At 39.5% G+C, this 22216-nt stretch overlaps 1 long non-coding RNA gene across 1 annotated transcript in view; it reads left to right on the forward strand.

Moving 5' to 3' along the window:
• The first annotated feature begins 6058 nt into the window (after positions 1-6058).
• The window catches only part of LOC110261427 (uncharacterized), a 66113-nt gene continuing 49955 nt past the window's right edge, over positions 6059-22216 (forward strand). The window contains exons 1-2 of the long non-coding RNA XR_002345510.2: positions 6059-6571; positions 11036-11098. This is a non-coding gene — a long non-coding RNA (uncharacterized LOC110261427). The remainder of the gene's footprint in view (positions 6572-11035; positions 11099-22216) is intronic.

Here is a 22216-nt window from a genome sequence, read left to right on the forward strand (position 1 = left end):
TAAATTCACTCATTCTATAGTCATTTCTGCACTATATAATAGATAATGTTTAAAACCCCAGAGTTCAAAAGGAAAAAGAAAAAAAAACATTCCTGCTCTGAAGAATTAATAGACTTTGACACTGGTGAAAACATTTAACTCAACAAGAGTTCTAATCCTGACAAAAGTACAAATCTTTATGTGATCACCTAGGAATATTTCCAGAGGAGATAAGGCTGAGCTGAGTTCTGAGGAGTAAAGGCTGTTGGCCTGTCCATTAGGAGCGGAGGCAGAAATAACAAGCTCTCTGGAAAACGTGCAGGTCCTTCCAGAGAAGTACCAAACATCCTGTTTTTGCGATCCATCTACTTGACTGAAAGATAGCACTGCAGAAGCCAATGAGGTCATATTATGCATATAATGTTCTTGTGTGAATTTCACCCTGAAAGTGGAAAAATAAACCTGGAAGGACAGTGTGAGGCAGAGACCCGTCTCATCCACCAGTCCACACACTAACAGTTTCTACATGGCTGCTCTTATGTTCCTAGACAGTGCTCTTCAAACTTTTGTTGTTCATGCATTTCCAAATGAATTTTGTAAACCGTGCAAATATTTAAATTGACACAAAACATTTAAGTGTAGGAAATGTAAATGCTGTCATTCCTGGCACATTTTATTTTTTAAAATTTTTTATTTTTTGCTTTTTAGGGCCTCACTTGCAGCATTTAGAATTCCCAGGCTAAGGGACTGAATCCAAGCTATAGCTGCTGGCCTATGCAACGCCAGATCTGAGCGGCATCTGCCACCTACACCACAGCTCATAGCAACGCGGATCCCCAACCCACTGAGCGAGTTGAGGGATCCTGCATCCTCATGGATCCTAGTCAGGTTTATCAACTGCTGAGCCATGCAGAGAACTCTCTCCTGGAACATTTTAAATGCTGCAATTTTAAAAAAGACACTTGATTGATCTTAAATATTCAATGAAATGAAAATCTCATAGCAAGTTGATAACCCATTTTTTTGGTTCCTGGATCAAATTCTAATGTGTATGTGTGTTTGTGGCGGGGGGAGGGTTCCCTACACTGCTAATAAGTAATACTTGGACACCAGCTGGGTGCCCTACAGTTCAACTCAGCTGAGATACTCTACCCAGAGACAGTGTCAGATCCAGTAGGTAAAGTGCCAGATCTCAGTCCCACCAGGTAGCTCTAGCCCACCACCCCCACTTCCACACACTTGAAATGCCAGTGGAAGCCCAGGTAGTCAGTCCCCTGTGCTTCTGACCCACCTCCTATAAATCCCAGGTTCCCATGACCCACTCCTCGAGTTTGATTAATTTGCCTGAGTGGCTCATGGAATTCAGAGAAACATTTTACTTAGTAGATTCCCAGCTTATTGCAAAAGGATATAATTCAAGAACAGCCAGATGGAAGACATGCACAGGACCAGGTATGGGAAAGAGTGAGGCGATCCCTTGCTCTCTCTGAGGGTACCCCTCTCCCTGAAGGTCTATGTGTTCACCAGCCAGGAAGCTCTTTGAACCTTTTTTTTTGCATTTTTTTAAGGAAACACCATTATATTCGCATGATTAAATGACTGGCCATTGGCAAATGATACAATTTCCATTTCCTTTCCCCTCCCCGGAGATCAGGAGGTGAACTGAAAGTTTCAACCCTTTAATTTCAGAGGTGGGTTCTCGGGCAACCAGCCCCATCCTTTAGGTGAGGTCCTAAAGCCGCCTCATTAACATAACAAAAGCCACTTTAATTAAATTCCAAGTGCTTAGGAGATGTGTGCCAGAAATAGAGATGAAGACCAAATACTTATTTCTACTTATTTCTAAATGCAAATCATTATATCCCACTACTACCAATCATTTTATAAATTCACAAGAAAGCTTTTGGTTAACAGAAATTTTATGATTTTTCTTTCTTTCTTTCTTTTTTTGTTTTATTTTTTGTCTTTTTGCCTTTTCTAGGGCCACTCCTGGGGCATATGGAGGTTCCAGGCTAGGGGTCTAATCGGAGCTGTAGCCCCCCAGCCTACGCCACAGCCACAGCAACAGCAACGCAGGATCCGAGCCGCATCTGCAACCTACACTACAGCTCACAGCAACGCTGGATCCTTAACCCACTGAGCAAGGCCAGGGATTGGGATCGAACCCACAACATCATGCTTCCTAATCAGATTTGTTAACCACTGAGCCACGACGGGAACTCCTCATTTTTCTCCTTAAACTCAATTTTTTCCCCACTATTTTCACAAAGTTTTATCAAATTGTAATTGTTTATCCTGGAAAGAATTTTATTTTTCACCACACCATACAACTTTATGATAAAAATGCGTTTGTAAAATATTTATAAATTATACATATGAAATATTTTAATATTATAGCATCCTACAGCCTAAAGGCTCTAAGTATTTAAACTTAATTGGATTAATATTGTATTACAATTAATGTTAGTATAAATTTCTCAATTTAATCAAATATCTTTGCTAAATTGTATTAATGTGAAAGGAGCTTTTTAATTAGTTAAATTATTTATTCACAAAAGAATATTTCTTCTTAGTAGAATAGAATAGAGACCAAGACCAACTGAAAAAAACTCTCTTTGGAGTTCCTGTCATGGCTCAGTGGTTAACAAACCCAACTAGTATCCATGAGGACATGGGTTCAATCCCTGGCCTCACTCAGTGGGTTAAGGATCCAGCGTTGCTGTGAGCTGTGGTGTAGGTCACAGACACGGCTCCAGTGCCGTGTTGCTGTGGCTGTGGTATAGGCCAGAAGCTGCAGCCGGGATTCGACCCCTAGCCTGGGAACCTCCATATGCAGGGTGAGGCCGCCAAAGAGACAAAAAAAGGGAAAAAAAAATTTTAAGTAGAGATAAATGCTGGGTACCCATGCGCACAGATAAGTAGAATGGAATAAAAGGGGTTTTGTTTTGCCATATAAAAATCACTCAATTCTGCAAAACCCTTTCAAGTTGCAATTTAAATACTTCATAATCCTCTATCATAAAAAATATTCAATGATCTGTCAGTAAATATCTCCATCATGTGCATTTATAATTGTCTTGGAAAAGGTACTGAAAACTAACTCAACTGCAACCAAATTTATTTTTTAGTCAATGGAGTCATTACTTTCCTCAATGTCTGAAAAGTGCATCAAAAAAGTGTTACTCACCTCGGAGTCCCTGTTTCGGCTTAGCGGTAATGAACCCGACTAGTAATCATGGGATGGAGGTTTGATTCTGCTTTGCCATAAGCTGTGGGGTGGATCTCAAACCCAGCTTGGATCCCATGTTGCTGAGGTTGTGGCTCCAATTAGACCCCTAGCCTGGTCTTTGATATGCCGGGAAGGCAGCCCTAAAAAAAAGACCAAAAAAAAATTTTTTTTACTAACCTTAATAAATTGTTTTTAACTTAACCTGTTTTTCATCCACATAGAAGCACCTTGTTTAACCTTACCCCAAAGAGTTGAAAGACATGTAAATATCATTCCCTTAAAGATCTTTGCCAATATTACATGACTATCAATACACATACATAATTTTGTATTGAAGTACAACTTACATGCAGTAAGTTGCACTAACATTTGGTTCATGCCTTTGATGGAGTGTTATTTTAAACAAGATCATACATCTATATATACATTATATGAAGTCAATACCCTTCTCTCCTGACCTCTGTAGCATTCTTTAAAAACAACACTGAAGAATAAGGGCAGAAAGCCTTTCAGATAAACGGTGCTCGGTCAAATGGATAATCAGAAGAAAGAAAAAGTATTTCATGACCCTTGCCAGTGTGGCAAGAGGTCATTGACAGGACATGACCTCTGGCAGACCTGTTCCCTGGGCCCAGGCAATCAGAGACGCCTTATACCCTGCCCTTAGAATACAGTTCTGCCCACAGTTTTCAGGGCTGGAGCCAGTTCAAGGATATAGCCTTGAGAGAGTGATGTGTTATTGAGACCACCTGCACTGAATACCTGACGGAACCCAGTTAAAGCCTCCCTGTAAACTTTAAAGATTCTTGCAAGTGGGTAGAGAGATCCACGCCCTCTCACAGGAAAGTTCCTTTGCTTATCATAAACAAATATTTAATTATAGATATATTGTAGAACTACATAGGGAAAGGAGAATAAGAAGATTTCAGAGGACACAGAAAGGAACAGAATTATTTCTTTGGGGAGGTACATGATTTTCTGAATGGCACAGTAAAAATGTAAAACATTAAAAAAAAGTGGCTATATCAGATTATATTAAGATTGAGAACTTCAATGCATTCAGAAGCTCCATTGACAGTTGCCAAAGGCGAAAAAAAAAAAAAAAAAAGCACCGTTGGGCACCTTAGCTGTTAAGCAAAGTAAGAGCAGGGCTTTAATGGGTTTGCAAACCAGGGAGACCCAGGTACCACAAAGTGAGTCCCACCATTGGGGCAAATGGACAGAAACGTTAAAGGTAAAAACCACAAAGAAGGTGAGGAAGTTATCAGTCCTGATGGGTTGGTGGGTAACTGCACCAGTTATTTTTGTTTAGTTCTTTACAAATGTCAAACTGTTTGGGAATTAAGTCACAGGGATCCTTCTTGGCGGACCAAGGTTCTCTGCCTCAGAGGGAGAAGAGCCCCTTTTCCATTCAGGTTTGAGAAGCCAAATAACTGGAATCTAAGCTGAAATTGATACAGTACACGCTTTATTAAGTGGCCAAAAAATGCAGAAGCTGGAACAAAGTTCACAGGTCAATTTGTCACCCACGTGTCAAGAGGGATTTCGTTTTAAAGAGTGATGGGAAATGGAGGAGGAGGGAGGCTAAGGATGGGGGCATATGCATTAGTCTACCTGGGGAGGGGCAGGACTTTTTCCTTGGGAGTGTGTGCCATTCACTTTCTTTTCTTTTTTTATTTTATTTATTTTTTTTGTCTTTTAGGGCTTCACCCACAGCACAGGGAGGTTCCCAGGGTAGGGGTCAAATCGGAGCTGCCCCCACTGGCCTATGCCACAGCCATAGCCATACCAGATCTGAGCCAGGTTTGCCACCTATACCACAGCTCATGGCAACGTCAGATCCTTAACCCACTGATCGAGGCCAGGGATCGAACCCTCATCCTTATGGATGCTAGTCAGGTTCGACAACCACCGAGCCACCACGGGAACTCTGCATTCACCTTCTATACTTTTCTTTCTTCTGTCCTTTATTTTTGGTTCTTAATGTCTGGTCACAGCTGCTGGTAAGTGTGTGTGTGTGTGAGTGTATTTTAATGGCTACACCCTCAGCATTTGGATGGAATTTCCAGGTCAGGGATTGACTCTTAGCTGCATCTGCGATCTACACCACAGCTATAGCAATGCTGCATCATTTAACCCCCTATGCCAGGACGGGATCAAACACATACCTTTTCTGCAGAGCTGCTGCGGTTGTACTCTTAACCTACTGTGTCAGAGTGAGAACTTCAAGTATGTCATTTAATATGGTACTAAAGTGAAATCAACATATAATGAGACTCAGGGTCTGTTGGAGGTCTGATTTGTTACCATATTGGTCCCAGCTGGTTCCATCTGGGTTTTTTGTTTGTAGCTTCCTTTCTTTAGACCCTTTAACTTAAAGATTTATTAACTCCTAGGAAAGATCATGGTTGTTGGGGTTTCCAGCAAAGACACTCCTGCTAAATGTGGGGGTCGGCTGGTTTTAAGCAAAGATCTAGAGCAGTCCTGGCAGCAAAACTGTAAGCAGGTACTTCCAGGAACAAAGACCATCAGCTTTGTTTTGCTTAATCCTTGTCTTCCCCCCCTCCCCCCCTCTGAGGACCGTTATCAGTCATTATGGCCTTTCTCATGCTAACCCTGGCCTCCTCTGGATGAGGACAGTTTGTCACGGTAAGTATTTTATATTCAGAATGTATAAACTAACCCTGACAATCTCCAAGGAAAAGATGAATGACCTAATAGAAAAGTGGCGCCTAATACTTGAAGGCATTGCACACAAGTGGAGATCCAAAGGGCTGATGAGCCCAGGGAAGGTGATCAGCCTCATCAGGAAAAGCTTATGGAAATCACAACGTGGTGGCACCTGCCGCTGCAAAGGCCGAAGGAGCTAGAGAGGCAATACCAAATATTGGAAATAATGGGGGAGGCTTGAGGAATTCTCCTGTTATTAGCAGTTGGTCAGACTCTTTACCAGTCTCTTATAAAGTTACGCATATTTTATGACCCTGAACTCCAGAATTTAGTTATATATTTGACAGCAGTTCAGTGTCATTCATTGAAAAGACTTGGCTTTCCACTTATTTGGTGACTTTGTTGCAAATGCCCCTAGTTGTGTGTTCCTAAGCAAGGGCAGTACTTTTTTCTTTTTTTTCTTTTTTGTGGAGATGGGAGGGGGTGGTGAAGGAGTCTGCGCATGGGCAGGTGGATCCAACTTCCGGGCGTGCAGGGGAGGCGAGCGCACTGGGTACCGGAGTCCACTTTGCTTGGATTTACTCCGGGAGGGAGCAGCGGGAAAACCGGAGAGCAGGCCTGAGCACAGCTCGGAGCTTCTGGCCGCCCATTCTTTCTGAATGACGGTGCTGCTTGTGAAGATCTTAAAATCAGGTACTGGAAGGAAACCCCTTGACCTTGTTCTTGAAGACCATCTTGGCGATTCTTAGAGTGTTTGCATTCTCATAGGAGTTGAGAATCATCTTGTCACCATCTGCAAACAAAAAGCCTGCTATTATTATTTTTTATTTTTGGAACAGTCGTGAATCTATAGATAAATTTGGGGAGAATTAAAATCCTAAAGTGAGTATTCCAAAGGGGTTAGGTAAATTCTTAAGGTTTCTCGTATCTTTAAAATGGTACAGTTTTGGATGCTGTTTTCTTCAACTTTGTTAATAACTCTGAATTATCGATTATTTTACATGTTCCTCCTAGCTCCCTGTGAAGTTGATGAATGCAAAACAAACTCATGACCATAGAAAACACACTGAATCCCCATTTTTTTCATTCTGGGGATTGCCGTTTGCTTGTCTTTTTCATTTTTCTTTGTTTTCTTCCTTTCACTGCCATTCAATTTGCCCATCTAAATTCCTTAAGCATCTTGGTACTAATTTCATCCAAAATAGGAGTGACCCAAGACTGGCCATTAGCATTCTTTCCAGTGCTAAGATACAACCCCCATTTGTGTTTACAGTAGAGAGTTATAAATTACATTGAAATTCTCCAAGATTGTAAAGAGATGGATGGTCTCCAGGGGAGGGTTGTCATAAAAGGGAAATCAAACCAGCTGAATAATACAATAAGTCTCTGTAAAAAGCTAGCTCAGCCAAGCAGGGATATGAGAGGTGGCAGCCTTTGAGGAGATGGCTGACAGATTTCATTTGTTGAGGATCAGATCTTGCCCTGGTGTCACATGTCATATTTTCCCACCACCCTTTTGGTGTTCTACAGGCACCCTCTCCAGGTGCTGTCAGGGGAGTGTGCAGAGGCTGCCAGTTAAATGGCAGGCGTGGTTAAGTCAAGTGTATAGAAACAGCCATTTTCTCCCCTCCTCTCCTGCTGAAAGGTGCAAACAGAATCTCTAGTTGATTTACTAATCATGTGGGGAGAAAGTGAAACTAGAATAAATAAGTTTGACTCTTTCTTTCCTTTTCCTTCCTTCCTTCTTCCCTTCCTCCCTCCCTTCCTTCTCTGCCGAAACTCAGCTTCTGTCCATTGGTGCTGAATAGAAACTCAAAAACAGAGTTTGGGGTGATGGATGAAAAGTTTTTATTGCTTTGCCAGGCGAGGGTCATGCCTTAAAGAGTGTGTCCTCCTTGGGGGAAGAAGTACAGGAGGGTTAATAGTCTAAAAGGAGAAAAAAAGTTTTCGGATAAGAATCGGGTTGGGGAAAACATGCATTCTTCTTTACTTGGGGGGAATAAAAGCTTAGTCACCAAGGCTGGTGTCAGGAGATCTCGGCATTATCGTGCTAGTGGTCTTCTGGGTTATTGCCTAGAATAACAGTACTTGGGAAAAGGGTATTAGAACAAACTGGGAAAGTTTCTGAAAAGCATCACGTGCTAATAATCTTTAACCCACAGGCAGTTGTGCTCAGAGTGCCTCATCTTCAGTTTTACAGGTGATTGTGTTTAGGGTGCAGTCAAACCAGGTACAATACAAGGAAGGGCTGCAAGCTGTTGAAATTTATTTGTTTTTTATCTTTTGTCCTTTTAGGGCCGCACCTGCGGCATACAGAGGTTCTCAGCCTAGGGGTCTAATCGGAGCTGTAGCCATTGGCCTACGCCACAGCCACAGCCACACCAGATACGAGCCAAGTTTGCAACCTACACCACAGCTCACGGCAACGTCGGATCTTAAACCCACTCAGCGAGGCCAGGGATGGAACCCACAACCTCAGGGCTCCTAGTCAGATTCATTTCTGCTGGGCCACAACGGGACCTCCGTGTTGAACTTTCAAGTATTCATTTCTAAAAGAAGCTAAGGACTGTAACTTTGTTCTTAGGTGTATAAGGTGCTTACGTCATTATGTGTATCCCTTGAGAGGGAACCAGGATCCTGGCCCAAGGCTATACTATTGTTGCTTGATGGCTCCTCTCTGGTCTCTGCATCCCCTCCCTTCCCTGACTGGCGACTGTCTGAACCTGCCCCTTGGAACTCAGGGAAGGCCATGGAGACTCAATGAGGCCCATTTCCTAAAAACAAGACAAGAAATGGGGGACGCAGCTTTTGTGCCCAGGAGCCTCACAGGGCCCTGCTCACTTGGTCTCCCTTACTTCCTCTCCTCCTCTTTCTCATTCCCCCTCCCAGCCTTCGTCTCTGCCTTTCTTCCTTATTATTCGATTTCCTATTTTCTTTTTCTTAATTCTTCTTTAGCCCCTTGTATTTCAGTGTAATTTGCCCTCCCTGTGTCAGGCCACTTAACCTGCTTTCTACTTCTCCCTTCCCCCCTGAATTAGAGAGTTTTATAATTCTTTTATGGGTCTTTTCTGTGTTGTCTTTTGATGGTCTGAGAGGACTCCATCCAAAGGTTGTCTCACCCTCAGGCAACCTTCATCAGTTATCTTTTTAAGAAGAGTGTCCTGGACCTCGCTCTCTTTTTATATCGTGTGTGTATCTTCTCTTTGTCAAGGCCCTGTGCTAGGCACCAAGACTGAATGCCAGCGAATGTTTACCTCGGACCAGGAGGGTCTCATCAACGTATCTCTTCAATTGTTTTGTATTCCTTCTATTGTTTCTTAGTTTGACAGTGGAGATTCCAATCTGTATATCACGAAGAAAGTCAAGGAGTTCCTATTGTGGTTCAGTGGCTTAAGGACCCAACATTGTCTCTGCGAGGATGTGGGTTTGATCCCTGGCCTCGCTCAGTGGGTCAAAGATCCAGCATTGTGTAGGTTGCAGATGCAGATCAGATCCTGCGTTGCTGTGGCTGTGACACAGGCCGACAGCTTCATCTCCGTTTGGACCCCTAGCCTGGGAACCTCCATGTGCTGAGGATGCGAACCTAAAAAAAAGATTAAAAAAAAAAAAAAAAAAAGATCAGGTGCTACAAGCTGCAGCATAGGTCACAGATGCAGCTCGTATCCCATTGGGTGTGGCATGGGCCTGCAGCTTGGATTCCACCCCTGGCCCAGTAACTTCCATATGCCCCAAGTGCAGCTAAAAAGGGGGGAAAAAAAAGTCAAGGCTTTCATAATAAAGATTACATGGAGTTGATCCATAAACTTGAAACATGGTTTTCAGAGCTTTACAGTTTATATAGGAATAAATATGTGTGTGTGTCTGGGTATACATATATATGTGCATACATACATATATGTGCACTTTAAATAAATGTTGTGATTTTTCTCTCGTAAGGAAACAGGAAAATTTGAGGTTTGGTTCAGACTCAGATTCTAATACCTGGATCTCTGTATGAGTTCATGATTCTCAGCCGACTTCATTCCTGATCTTACCCTATTCTCTTTTCTATCCTCAGCTCAAATGCAATGTCGTTAAATATCCCCAAATTACTTCAATAACCATGTTTGAGTCTAATAACCATAAATTATGGCAAACCATAAAAAAGGAAACCGGGAGTTCCCTTTGTGGTTCACCAGTTAATGAACCTGACTAGGATCTGTGAGGACGAGGGTTCAATCTCTGGCCTTGCTTGGTGGGTTAAGGATCTGGCATTGCTGTGGCTGTGGTGTAGGCTGGCAGCTGCAGCTTGGATTTGACCCCTAGCCTGGGAACCTCCACAGGCCCCTGGTGCAGCCTTAAAAAGCAAAAAAAAAAAAGGGAAAGAAACAGGCATCTTAACCAATTGTCCTCATCATTCTTATATATACTCCGTACTCTGTGCAATTGCTTATTCTCTCTCTTAAACACACACACACCCTCATATCATAAGTTTGGAGAAATATTTTGAATGAACGCCTGTATAAATCATCTGAAATAATGATTTTTCAGTGTACTATATTTAGAATGATATATGGAACAAAATACAATGGACAATTTCAAATTGTGAGTATAGGTTTTAAACATGACAGTTATTTGAGAAAATTTTAGAAACTTTTGAGTAGTAGGTTTTCATGTAGATTTGAAGTGACAATAGACTCCAAACATGCCATAAAGTTTGAGAATCTAAAGCAAACTTTTAAATAGTGCTTTTGGATCTGGTGTTGCTACAGCTCAGGTTCAGTCTCTTGCCTGGGAACCTCCATATACTGCAAGTGCAGCCGCAGGAAAAAAAAAAAAGTTTTTTTGAAACCATAAAGCTATCATTTTTGTCATTAACTGTGATGTTATTTCATAAATATTTGGGGAAATGTCATGAGTATACAATTGCATAATTTTGCAATGATTAAATTTAATAAGAAAAGAATAAAGCTAAGTGGTATTTATACCTATGTGCATGTCTGGACATATTTATATCACATATATATAATTTTAAATATATAATTCAAATATTCAAGTGGAATATTTATGCAAAATATGAAAACTTAAGAATTTTTCCAAGGACTAGGATTGGATTATTTCCTGTTTAAAATCTAGTAAGTTGAGCCTGATTTTTTTTTTTTTTTTTTTTTTTTACAGATGTTGGCAGAAGATAGGAAACTCCTTGGTCAGAGACAAAAGACTTCATCACTTAATGGCACAGTAAGTCTCATGAGTATCCACGTATTTGTATGGGTTCTGCTTGCCCCTCAGATCCTGTACACATGGAGGGTTGTCCTGCAGAAGGCAAACACTGAGATGAAGAAATCATTTTATAGCAAGCAGGAAACAAACTTTTGTCCCTGAGAGAGCTGTTATTTCATCCCTCGATTGCTTGCTGTAAACACCACCCTGAGAAATGTCCCAGGTCCTGAATGTTCGAGCAGGAATGTGGTGCCAGAAGCACATGTGAAAAACTTGAGAGACGCGTGGAGAAATGTCTCATATTCTTTTGAATTTCTTAAGAAAAGTATTGTGGGCTTGTTCTAAAAAACTTGGGATTCACCATAATTCTGCACTTTGCTCTAGTATTTTAAACCCAGATTTAATCTAAAAATGACTTTGTTTCAGCCAAGTGAAATCGAGTCCAGGAGCATTTACTTACTGCCTCCTGTGTGTCTGTCACTGAGCTGGGTGCTTTGTTGTGTAAGAGACCATTCAGTGTGTAAGAAAGCACTCCAATAAAAAGTCTTTCGAAGAGTATTTCAAACAGCACGTCTGAGAAGAGGCGAGGCAGAAAGGAAGCTATTGTCTAGCAGTGATCAATGTCAGACAGTTTCAGAATGCCTCTGGTGATATCATTCTCACCATCTCATAATGTTTTGCAAGTTGTTAGGAAGAGAACATTAAATCACCCGGTCAGTAGAGCTCGTCTCTTCGCTGTAACTCATATAAATCCACTGTGTACAGGAAATCATCATTTAATCACTTCAATGCCATTCTCATAGATAAAGCTTAGCCACTTTCTTTAGAATTAGATCACCAGTGTTAGAGAAGCTGTTTATTCGCACATAGTAGAAGGTCCAAAAATGTAAAATTTCTAAACTGATAGAGGGTTTGTACTTTCATGTGTGTGTGTGTGTGCGCGCGCACACACACACACACACACAGATTGACCTCCTACTGTTTCTCTCACCCTTCTAATCATCCTCCTCCTAGCTAAATCTCTCAAGTGCAGTAACCAACAAATTATTCTACAGTTTTCACTCTGATTTACTCGATTCTCTTATACATTACTGCAGTCTTAGGTAGAGTGGTCTTCACACTATAAGTTCAGTTTATCTTCATGCTAAAGCCATCCAATTTTTCTTTTATTTTGTTGAGTTAAAGCAAAAATTCCTTAACAGTATCTAAACAGTATCTAGATTAGGAGTCTGAAAACTGTGGACCATCAGCTAAGTAACTTTGCAAGATTATTTGTAAGTAAATTTTTTTTTGGTTTATAGCTATACATTAATATATTAGGTATTTATTATCTCTGGCTGATTTATCATGACTATCACAGAGTAGAGTAGTTGCAACAGGACTGGAAGGCTTGCAAAATTAAAATCTATCTTGCCTGAATTTGTATTTTTTTATATTGAAGTATAGTTGATGTACAGTATTAATTTCAGGTGTATAGCAGAGTGACTTTTTACAGTTCTTTTCCATTATAGTGTATTACAAGATATTAAACATAGTTCCCTGTGCTATACAGTAAATTCTTGTTGTTTATCTCATTTTTGTAAGGTAGTATGCATCTTTTCATCCTATATTCCCAATTTATCCCTCCTTCTCCTTCCCCTTGGGTGACTATAAATTTGTTTTCTATTATATGAACTTGTTTCTGTTTGTAAACTAGTTCATTTGTACTGTTTTTTAGATTCACCTATAAGTGCTATGATATAATATTGGTCTTTCTCTCAGTATGATAATCTGTAGGTCTATCCATGTTATTGCAAATGGCATTATTTCATTCTTTTTATGGCTGAGTAATAATCCATGTATGCATATATTGCATCTTCTTAATCCATTCTTCTATGATTGCACACTTAGGTTGCTTCCCTATCTTGGCTGTGGTAAATAAAGCTGCTATGAACATAGGGGTGCATGTATCTTTTCAAATTAGCGCTTTCATACTTTCTGGATATATGCCCCAGAGTGGGATTTCTGGCTCATACAGTAACTCTATTTTTAGTTTTTTAAGGAATCTTCATACACTTTCCATAGTGGTTGCACTGGCTTAAATTCCCACAAACTGTGTAAGAGAGTTTTCTTTTCTCCGCACCTTCTCCAGCATTTATTGTTTGTAGATGTTTTGATGATGACCATTCTGACTGGTGTCAGGGATACCTTGTTATAGTTTTGATTTGCCTTTCTTTAGTAATTAGCAGTGTTGAGCCTCTTTTCACGTGCCTGTCGGCTATCTCTATGTCTTCTTTGGAAAAATGTCTATTCAGGTCTTCTGCCCATTTTTTGATTGGTTTGTTTTTCTTATTATTGAGTTAAGTGATCCATTTATGTATTTTGGATATTAAGCCCTGTCAGATATGTTTGCAAATACTTTTTCTCAGTCTGTATGTAGGTTGTCTTTTGTCTTTGTGGTTTTGTTGTGCAAATCTTGTATAAGTTTGATTATGTCCCACTTACTTATTTTTGTGTTATTTGTACCGAATTTGTGTTCTATTGCTGCATAACTACAACAGAATTATTTTAAAATGACAAAAATGTATTACGTGCCACTTCCAAACCTCACCCCAAGGTACCTCTTGAACATCTGAGCAGTATTCAGTGAAACATGAAACTTAAACTCTAAAACAAAGTCTAATTAAATATTTGAAGCCAAGTGTTTGAAAATCAAGGAATGTGATATTGCTGGTATGTCTTGTTTTGTTTTTCAAGGTTTTTTTTTTTTTTTTTTTTAAATTGCTGCACCCATGGCATATGAAAGGCCACGGATGAAATCTGGGCTGCAGCTGCACCCTGTACTACAGCTGCAGCAACACCAGATCCTTTAACCAGAGCCAGGGATCAAACCCAAGCCTCCGTTGGCACCCGAGCCACTGCAGTTGGATTGTTAACCCCTGCACCATGGTGGGAACATTTTTTTTCCCCTTTGGCTTAAATATTTTGTCCCATTCCTACAGTCAGATAGGTATGACTTAAAATGTTGATTCTTAGAAGGAAAACTTGTTATTAATGGTTAGAAGACTTGAATGCAAGTCTAGCCAAAGTATATATCAAGCCAAAGACTATTACAGAAGCAAATAAGCACATAAAATAATGCTCAAAATCTATAGTAATTAGGGAATTGAGAATTAAAATCACAATAAGCTGTTGCTGAATATCTAGTATTATAGTGAGACCTAAAGACCAGAATAACAAAGTATAATAGAGCAGAGGTTGCCTGGACTGAAGAGTGGTTGTGAGGACTGAGTACAAAGGGACAGTAAGGAATATTCTGGAATAACGGAAATGTTCTGAGTCTTGATTATGATGCTTATTTCAGGACAACACATTTGTCAAAATATCGAACTGTACATTTAGGTTATGTACTTTAATTATATAATTTGCATGGAGATTATAATTTAAGGTATTTAAAATGTTTATGGCTCATAATCTCCCAAATTTTCCTGTAGAACTTTTATTTGAAAAATATATTTTAGTTTCTAAAGAACCCTTTGAATACATACTGCATGCACAAATGCGTGTGCACACACACACACACCCCCACACCCATCCACCCACCCATAGGCACAGGTAGCTGTGAGAAGCTAGGCTGCTAAGACTGGTAATTATGGGCTAACCTCAGATCCAGGGGGATTCAAATCCACATGAAAGGCATGGTATAGGTGAAAACAAATAAGCAAAAAAAAAAATGTCATTGATAGAAGAATTGAGCAGACACCTGCCCAGTGAAAAGAGGACTCTGTGTGTGTGTGTGTGTATGTGTGTGTGTGTGTTGAAAGAAGGATGCCTCACTGTACGATTTTAGACTTTTGACTCTTCAATCAGACATTTACTGTTTGAACAAACTGGTATGGATTTTTTTCCCTTACAAATAGAGTTGATTAAAATGGAAAGGAATAGAGAAGGAGATTGCAAATACTGAATTTTAAATGGTGACAAAAATCATATGTATGAATATGCATGTGTGCATGAGAGTGTGATGCCTTAGTATCTAGATCTAATTTGGTAAAGCTTAAGTGTTCATGGAGCCACAATTTTTGTTGTCCTAGTGTGAATCGTGAAAGTTCTGAGTGAATTTTTATAGTCTCTGATTAATTCTCATAATAGTTTTCAGACGAGGATGTTGGTGTTTCCAGCACGTTATGTGAAACTCTCCACAATCTCACATTTAGACCTGGTATTGGAATACGTCACAGGGGAGCAGGAGATGGACATAGAAATGCCACTTTAGTAAACAACACACTAGTTGCAGAATGTGCAGAAGGTTTTACTAACCCTTTGTAACACTTTACCCTCACAAGTTTATACTTGGAAACAGCTCACTAGAGGGAAATTTGGTATCTCAGGCAAATTGGTGTCCCAAGATATCTGTCTTACACTGCAGAAAAGCAAGAGAAAGGCAGTGTTCATAATCCCAGCAGTCTTTATGGAAGTACCACAAAACCAAGATAAGTGAACTAAGTCACTCATGAAGAGATAATTCAATCTGACTCTTTTCTTCCCTTCTACACAATTAAAGACTCTTTATATTCCCATTTTATAGATGGGGGAACCTGTGCATTAATGCAGATGAGATTCAGAGAGTTACATAAGACAGTCAGAGTCACACAGTTTTAAGTGATGCATTTGAATACCAGCTAATGTATATAAGGATTGTACACATAAGAGGTATATTCTCCTTCACTCCATTTTATTTGGAGACTTTGAGTTTTAGAAAATAGGGGTCTGGTTATGGAGACCCGAAGTGCTAAGGATTTGCGTTTGCATACTGAAGTTAGGGAAAGCAGTAGAAATATTTCTGTACAGCAAATGGCACATTGGTTTTCTAGAAGGAAAAGAAAGCACATTTAATAATTTTACACATTGAAATCCAAATTGCTTTCACTTCTTAATATTTTCATTATCTAATTCCTCCTGTGGCAATGCATTAAACATGCTTTCTCCCTTCTCTGGACGTGTTTTGGTTTTCTTGTAGTACTTTCACCTTCTCTTGCCTCTCAGGCATGTTGGGAAAACAAGGTGATAAATTGTGTGTCAGGGAAGAGTGACTCTATGAAGAGAAACAGAATTCTTTTACCAATTCTGTTCAGTGTTTTGTGAGATTCTTAGTCAACACATTGTGGATTCTGTGTGTAAATGGGGCAGAGACAAAGAAGTTAACCTCTGAAATGAATAAGGCATGTGGTTTTCCAGAAATTTGAGGGATAGAGATAAGTTTGTATGCATTTATTTTTAGTGTATATTTCTATGGGTTTGTATGTATACACACTCACGCACGTATTATTTTTGTGAAGCAGCTAATATTTTACCTTGGGCATCACAATACTAAATCTTTTTCCAGCTGTGAATCCTAGCCAAGTTCTTCAACTCCACTACATATTTCTCACTGAAAAAGAAATGCTTTGTTGAATCTTTCTCCATCTTGTTTCTGTAAGGGAATTAATTTAATATTAAACTTCATCTCGAGTAGATATCCAGTAGCACCAAAAAAAAAAAAAAAAAAAAAAAAAAAGGGATCACCTAGAAAAGCTTGGCAATTAGCTAGACCAACTCCTTCATTATTCTGCTGGTGAAACTGGCTGGGTTCTTCCTCTGACTAGACCTTAAGCTTGGGGCCCAGTCTGTGGCCTGGTTGTTCCAGATTATCAAGAAGACCTTCCTGCAGAGTGAGTTTAGCAAAACCCCCCTACTCTTTTCCTGACCATCTTATCACCCTGGCCTACTCTCAGGAACAAGCCTGTTAGAGCAGAGAATCAGCTTACCTCTTACTAATTGTCCATCTGCCACCTCCCTCACCCTCCCCTGCTACCCCTGCCCTTGGCCATAAATCCCTATTTTCCTTATTACATCTAGAATTGAACTCCTATCTCTCCCCACTAAACTTCACTGTGGGAGCCCTTCCCTTGAATAAAGCCTTTGTTCTTATCCAAACATCACAGGTCATTGTTTTTTTCCTAAGCACTAGGTGTGCCTCTTGCTACTGGTGTGTCATTGATTCTAGACCATCTTAGCCCAGTGAGATGGATCATATGTGCATATGATGACATATGTACTTATGTTCTCTGTAATTTTAGATACATGGGAAACTAGCAAAATACTAGCATTTTTGTATATTCATGATATATATGTATCTGCATGTGCAAGTATGCATATATACACATACATATATATATATATATATACACACATATGTTGTACATGTTTTTTCTATAAAGAATTATTTCTTAGAGGATTTTTTTCCTTTTTTTTTTTTTTTTTGTCTTTTGTTTTTTTAGGGCTGCATCTGCAGCACATGGAGGTTCCCAGGCTGGGGGTCTGATTGGAGCCACAGCTGCCAGCCTGCACCACAGCCACAGCAACATGGGATCTGAGCCATGTCTGCCACCCACACCACAGCTCATGGCAACACTGGATCCTCAACCCACTGAGCGGGGCCAGGGATCGAACCCGCAACCTCATGGTGACTAGTCAGGTGCGTTAACCACTGAGCCAGACGGGAACTCCAGGATTTTTTACATTTAAAACTGGATTTCCAATCCATGTAAGTGGCCATATGCAGATAAAATGAATCAATTTTGTATTCAAAACCAATGTATATAAATACAACATAAAGCTTTAAAATATTACTCTTCAGTATTTAATCAAATGCATAAGCCACACTTAAATATGGATTCTACCGGCGCTAGAAATCTTATTTGCCTCCAACTTGTATCACAGACATGCCAGCAATGAGAATGTGGGGAGATGAGAGACAAAGCCTTACAACTACCTTCTTCAGTTGCTTCTAGAGAGTATGAGAGAACTGTCTCCTTGCACTCAGAGCCAAGTTGAAATCCTACCTTATGTCATTTGTAGAAACTGCTCCCTTGGGATATCACAAACACATCCTTTGTGACAGTATCTTGCAGGGATGACGTGTCCAGGGGTGTGGATTTTTCAGTCTAGAGAAGTTACACACTAATGGCCCTTGGTTTTAGGAATGGCTGTGTTGATTGACAACCTAAGCCACACCAGGGGCTTTCTATTCCTGCACTTTCTCAAGTGGTATCCAGCTTTCTCTTCTACCGAGATGACAATGCAAAGTGATCTCCCTTTGTTCTATAAATTTTTATTTCATTGATGGCACTTTTTGTCATATTCCACCATATGTGTGGGACCCTTAGGCAATTTTCCTATTCATTTAATGCACCTGTTTTTCTTGATTTCCTGTCATCTCATTGTTGTGCAGCAAAACCTTATAAAATTCAAGTTCTTGTTTATCCTTTTTTAAATTTTGCAAATGACTTGCCCCAGCTTGACCTAGGTCTGTGTATGTTTTCCTTTTTTTGGATAGAAATCTTTAAATTTGAAGTTTAACCCAGCAAGTTGTCCTTATATAGTTTGTTATTTTTCCAGGGCAGACATATGAAATCCTCTTTCTCCCACTGAGCAGTCATATTCTATCATTTCCTCTATTCCTTTTATAAGTTTAAATTTCTCATTTAAATACATAAACCCTTAAAGGGTTATTTTTGTATGCTGTAAAGTATTTGAGTTATTGTTTTCCAAATAATGAGAACTCTCTCTCTCTCTCTCTTTTTTTTTTTTTTTTTTTTTGTCTTTTGTCTTTTTGCCATTTCTTGGGCTGCTCTCGCGGCATATGGAGGTTCCCAGGCTAGGGGTTGAATCGGAGCTGTAGCCACCGGCCTACGCCAGAGCCACAGCAACTTGGGATCCGAGCCATGTCTGTGACCTACACCACAGCTCATGGCAATGCCAGATCCTTAACCCACTGAGCAAGGCCAGGGACAGAACCCACAATCTCATGGTTCCTAGTTGGATTCGTTAACCACTGAGCCATGACGGGAACTCCAGAACTCTCTTGATGTATCTATAAGCTAATCAGTTCCTAAGATTTGATCTCTTATGTTACCATAAACTAAGTTCCCATATATGGAATGCTGTGGTTCTTGGTTCTGTGTTCCACTTCATTTTTTTTGCCTGTCTCATCATAAGTAACTATTTTTAGTAATACCTTTGGAGAATATTTTCAATCTTATAGAGCAGATCTATGTTTGCTCAAAATTTTTATGATTGTCTTAAGCTTCCATGATTTTCCTCTGGATATATTTTTCTGAAAATGCAGCTGGAATTTCATTAAACTTCCAAGTATGTATACATTTATTTGAGGGTGAATTGACGTCTTTAAATATGTATAAATCTATATAATAAGTTCATCAGCATATCTTTTTGCATTAAGATATTTTTCACTTGTTAGTCAACCTTTCCTGCTCTCTCCATCTTTTATTAAGCTTCTTAACAGCACTTAAAATAACCTCTCCTAATTGTATTCCTTAGATAGTATATACACTTTCCTAAATTCGTGAATGATACAATGTAATCACAATCAGTTCAAAGAATAATGTTCATCCCTTAAGTTCATTATGTTCACTAAGACTAGAGCTTAAATTATATATTTTTCCTCAACTAATTGTGACTTTAGAAAATGCATTGAGCATCTATCTCAATTTTTGTTATATAATATATTAATAAAACATTGGCTGGTTTACTGTAGGATTCTGAATATTCTAAATGTCTAGCATGCAGTAGACTCTTCACCAGTGCCTTGTAGTAATCATATTAAAAATACATACGATTCTTAGCATTCTTAGTCTACTTAGTTACTCCTTAGTTCACGCTAAATTCTTCATGTGCATAAAGACTGACAAAGATGATATCAATTTATTTTATGGTCACTGTGTTGCTATTGTTACCGCTGGTTTTAAATGGGTGTCCACTGGTTTAGAAGATGATCTATTTATAAAAGTGTTGTTAAAGAGCTTTTATAGGCAGATCTATGGTAAGTATATTGCATAAAAAATAGTGATCAAAATGAACAAACACCTTTTGTGTTAGATGCAAATATTACCCGTTTTATAGATGATTAAACTTTGCTCCAGTAATTTTCCTTAAAGTGCCTGCCGCACTTCACGTAGCTTGATCAGAGATGTACACTAGGTCTGCCTGAATCTACTGCTTAAATACTAGGCAGGCCTATTCAACAAGATTAGAAGAGAGCATTTTCCTTCTGCTGTGATTATTGCAGAATGAAAGGGCATTTACCTAAACTTTCAACAATTAGCAGAAAAAAAGGGGGCATTTTTAGTTTACTCTGAGGGGACAGAACATGATAAAGAATTTCCTGTTGTCTGAGGGTTCTATTTAAAGGAAGATTTTTCTTTCTTTTGCTCTGTTTAAGAGTCTTAGCTCGACATTACAATTCTCTTCAGAAACTACAGGGAAAATCAGGCTCTAGAATGGGATTTGTTTATGGAAAAGCATTCTGCTGTGCTGTCAGCTCAGTCGTAGGCATTGAAGAACTTAGTATGTGAGTGGGAATTTAATGTTAACACCTTGGGACCCATTGCCCAGCCATGGGTTTTGTCAGGCAAACATATGCAGCCGCTGGGAAAAGGCATGTACTTTAGCAAGAACTTTTTAGTCATGGTTTGAAACTTTCACAGGTCTAAAAGTGTCAGATCGCCTTCTCTTATATCATGTGGACGGCAGACGTAATTCTTCCATACTTGCCGCAGCTCTCATGCATGATTTGTGTTACATTTGGTCATAAGCTTTCTGACATACTTTTATTAAATTTAATATAAATTACTCACTAAAGATTACATTCAGATTGCAAAACGCTAAGCATATTTTGGTCAAGATGCCCATTTATCCTTTTTGTTTCACTTCTGATATTATTTTCTCCTGCCTCCCTCAGAATGTTTTTGCTAAGGAATTTCATATTGTGCCAGATGACTGTGTACCTGGAAAATGGAGACCAGGTCAGGAGCGTGGATGCACATTGAGTAGGGAGAGTTCACTAAAAGCTCAGTGAGGAGGAGTTCCCTGGTGGTGCAGCAGGTTAAGTATCCTGCATTTTCACTGCAGCAGCTTGGGTTGCTGCTGTGGCTTGGGACCATGGTTGTGGGCCTCCCACCACTGCCCCCCGGCCAAAAAAAAAAAAAAAAAAGCTTAGTGAGGAGCAACGAAAAGCAAATCAATCTTGGATGCAGATAACATAAGTTTTAGTTCAGCCAGTAAGTGCATGTGTTATGCTATGGAAATCACTTATTTTCTCTGTATCTTAGTTAACAGACACCAACTGAGGTCAGACTTTCCTAAAACATTTCAATAAAACGTGCTTCCAAATCCTAACCCACTACCTCTGAAAGCCTCTCCAAAATGTCTCTGAGTTCCCAGCTGTCTTAACATTTTCCTGGTTGGGAAGGTCTCTTAATTCCTCACTTGACTAAATTCTTATGATGGGCTTTGTGTCTTGAGGTTCTCCTTTATTGCCATGTGGGTATTGATCCAAAGGTAGAGCTTAAACCCTTTTCTTGGTTTCCACAGTCAAACAACAAAAGAAGCAGTAACAACAAAGTTTTTTTGCATTGCCTAAGTGTTGATTCTATTACAAAGATTTTTCTGGTGGAGAGGATGTCAAAATCACATCCTCAAAACCCTGTAGCACACACACACAAATTAAGATAAAACATTGTCCTAACAATATTTCAGGATTAGCAATACTAAATAGTATTTCTGATTGTAGAAATCTGTAGGAAATGCATGGCACCAATTATCGGCTAATTTGACCACCTGCCTTTTTTCCTCGAATTTCTCTACCCACCTCAGTTGCTTTACCTGCGTTTCCTTGCCTCATCCCTCACCCCCACATCTCTCTTGTTGCTCTGTTCCTCTTTCCTTTTCTTCCCCCCACCGTGATTCCCAAGGAACACACAATTTATTCATGTGTTTAGTGTGTGTCTTGTTTTTCCTTCTTCACCCACATTCCCAGTAGAATTTAAGCTGAAAGAGGACGATGATTTCCGTCTTTATTTTTCACCAATAGACCTCAGCACCTACAGCAGTTCTTTGCTCCCAATAATCACTCAATGAAGGTTCAGTGAATGAAGAAAGAGATCGCTCTTGGGAAACTCTCAATTCTTCTCCTTCTATGGAGAGCAACATAGGACACATCCCTGTATGTTCTTAAAATTGAAAGTCTCGTTTCCTTTCTCTTTCTTTTTTATTTGCTTTTTCTTAAAACAAAAATACTGAAATTGCACTTTTGTT

This window comes from Sus scrofa, chromosome 6 (assembly GCF_054392235.1).
Source record: "Sus scrofa isolate SSC_HxYL_T2T_F1_AM1 chromosome 6, Sscrofa_HxYL_maternal_Yorkshire_Landrace_v2.0, whole genome shotgun sequence".
Taxonomy (NCBI): domain Eukaryota; kingdom Metazoa; phylum Chordata; class Mammalia; order Artiodactyla; family Suidae; genus Sus; species Sus scrofa.